We start from the raw sequence: 3,273 nt of genomic DNA, 5'->3' as shown, positions 1-3,273 counted from the left end.
AATGTCTGGTCAATCTTGACCCATCTGGATTTCCCTTGCCTAGCTTCACTCACCAGGACTTTCATACTGTCTAGCTTCACTCACTAGGACTTTCTCTTCTGCCTGGCTTCACTCACCAGGACTTTCATACTGCCTAGCTTCACTCACTAGGACTTTCTCTTCTGCCTGGCTTCACTCACCAAGACTTTCCTCGTCAAGTATCCATTCAACTTTGACCTACTTGACTCTTCTTCATCCACACTGATCAGTCCCTGATCAGACTCTTCCCACATAGACAACTGCACCTACATTGTCCATGTGTCTACCTGTATTGTCAAACATCGAAACCATGACCAAGACTCAAGCTTGGTCAACTAGGTCAACCTTGACCTGACGGATATTGCACCAACAATGACAAGTGAAGGCCTAAGAGTTGCTTCCCCTTGGGGACTAAGAGCACTCTTCATGATATGATAAGATATGATATGCTATGTTATGACATGAACCATGATATGCTATTTTACTTTGTATGACTTGTACCAAGGGTGGGCTCCATAAGCGCCCCTAGGCCGACGGACTATGAACGGGTCTAGTAAAAAGGGATGAGCTCCTTAGTACGCCCCTAGGTCGACGGTCGTAGTACGGACCTAGTTCCCTAGTAGGTTCGGGGCTAGCTACCCTGTCCTAGGGATTGCGCGTATTTATGTATGTATGTGGTACAAGCCGGGCCCTCATGATGATATTATGTTCAAGTACTATATGATATGTTTAAAGACATCTTGCACATGACATGACACATGTTTTAAAAGACATCTTGCATGATATGATTTATGATATGATATGCTATGCCCTTATGGTTTATATGACATGATGCTCTTATGATTTATGATATGATATGCTTTTATGATTTATATGACATGATGTTTTTTTTATTGATGATATGATACATCATGATATTTCTTTATGATATGCTATGCATTTATGATTTATATGACATGATGCTCTTACGATTTATAATATGATATAGCATGATATTTTTTATGAGATGATATGTTATGATGCTATGTTTTCACAATATGATGTTAGATGATTATGTTTCCATTGTTATATGCTTATGTGATTATGCTATGATATATGGTTTTTGTGAGTAGGAAATGATCTTACTAAGTCTGTGTGCTTATAGCTTACTTTCCTTGTATCGCAGATAAAGGCAAAGAATGAATGAATTAGGGGAGCCGCAGGAGAGGCAAGAGATGTGTGTGGTTGTGGCTCGGCTAAGACAAATAAAAGACCTGCTTATGTTTTTTTTTTTATGTTGACATGAACTAAGTTTATTTATGTTAATGTTCCGCATGACTTCATGATACTTCCGCTGTTTTACTTTAGAAAGAAATTTTAATATGTATGTATATTTCTACAAGTAGTAAAGTAACCCCGCCCTACTAGCAGGAGGGGCAGGCGTTACAATATATATATATATATATATATATATATATATATATATGATAATTAAAGTGCCTTGAATCAATTTGAGGCCCTAAATCATGTAGGGCGAGTCGGGTATGATATATATATATATATATATTCCTCAAAGGAATATTTTCTCAAAAATTTGATCTTTACTTTCTTATAATAATTTATCATTCAAGTATCAACTAGGTTATGCTAGTAGGATGGATTAATTTTACACTATATTAATCCATATAATAGAGCTTAAATGTCTTATTGCTGCTAGTGGGAATCCAAAATAATTCATTTGAATTAAAAAATTAAATACGTTCTTTAGTCCATCAAAATGCTAAATTTACAATAAAAATTTTTTAAAAAATGAATAATTATGAAGTTTCTATCATTCAGACCAATGAAGGTGAAATGATTAAGGTAAAAACATAAATGAATATTTAAGAGTATTAATTTGGTGTAAAAAAATATAGATATGTTATATTAATTATTTTTTTAGTATGTATTTTTTGGATATAGAGGGAGATAAATGTAGGTACATAGGTATTAGGTATATGGTAGAGTAAATCTTAAATCGTCAGTTCCTAATAATCGACTCCTGATTATTACGCCAGATATACCATGTGTCACCATCTATACTACACCTTGGGGCCATTAATTTGGTATAAAGGTTCTATGACTTTAGACTCTTTACACGATTGGTCCATTGTTATTTATAGAAAGATAAATAAACAAATTAATCATGCCACTATATAAAAGCATATTTCTCTTGACTTCATTAAAAATCAACTTTATTTGATTTGATAATTTTATCATGTGATAATCTAACTCAACTAAATCATGAGATAATTTTTTTAAGAGCATTAAGAACGTATTAGTTGTCTTGCCTTTTTTTTATTCTAATGGTCCAAATTTATCAAAATGGTTTAAGGCAAACCGCCTTCTTGGATTCGAGAAAGCCAACTGGGTGAGGAGAAAGCAACAAAAATACTTATAAGCATTAGGAGCATCAAAGTGATTTGACTTGAACAATTTTGATACCAAAACAAATTTATTGGTGTCAACTAAAAAAAATTCAAATAGAAGATTGATTTATGTATTTAATTGTATTTTTATTTATCTTAAAATAATAAATTCGAAATAATATTAAAAAGAAAAAAATATAGTTTTTTTTTAAATTGAAGATTGATTTGGTGATTTAAAACTATCAAAGGGTAAGAGGAATAATTTGTGTCCAAATCGGATGTATCAATTCAGAAGACAGAATGTATTTTTATTTCCTTCCTTCTTCATTCCTATTTTTATTTGCTTCCCTTTTTATTAGGGAATGAATTTTATTTCTTAAATTTAGATAAATCGTCCTTCTCCATTAGTGAATGAATTTATTTCTTAAATTTAGACTAGTACTATTAATAAAATTTAAATTTTAAAAATAAATAACATAGCTGATATAAAAATATTTTATCTAAAATATAAAATTTAAGAAAATTGATGACAAATTATTGTTCAAAACAGATGATATAAAAATTGTTCAGCAATTCAAGTTATTCTTTGCTTCCATCTGCTACTTTTCTTTTCTATCTTTAAAGATGCTGTCAACCTGCACACCGTTCCTAGCCACAAGCGCACCTACCAATGAATTTCTCGAATGCGCCAAAGTCCGGCAACAGGTTCTTTTCGAGCAAAAGCAAAAGCAAAAGCAAAGCTAAAGATGAACACAGGCGTTGCGAATCCAACCAGCGCCTTCCAATTTCTAACGCGGCAACTCCACGATCCCGCCTGATCCGATGCAAATGTTCACTTCCTTTCTATCCAACTCACCAACTACAAAAC

The sequence above is a fragment of the Zingiber officinale genome, chromosome 9B (genome assembly GCF_018446385.1).
Source record: "Zingiber officinale cultivar Zhangliang chromosome 9B, Zo_v1.1, whole genome shotgun sequence".
Classification (NCBI taxonomy): domain Eukaryota; kingdom Viridiplantae; phylum Streptophyta; class Magnoliopsida; order Zingiberales; family Zingiberaceae; genus Zingiber; species Zingiber officinale.
The sequence above is the reverse complement of the archived record's forward strand: the minus strand, read 5'-3'. Positions refer to the sequence as shown.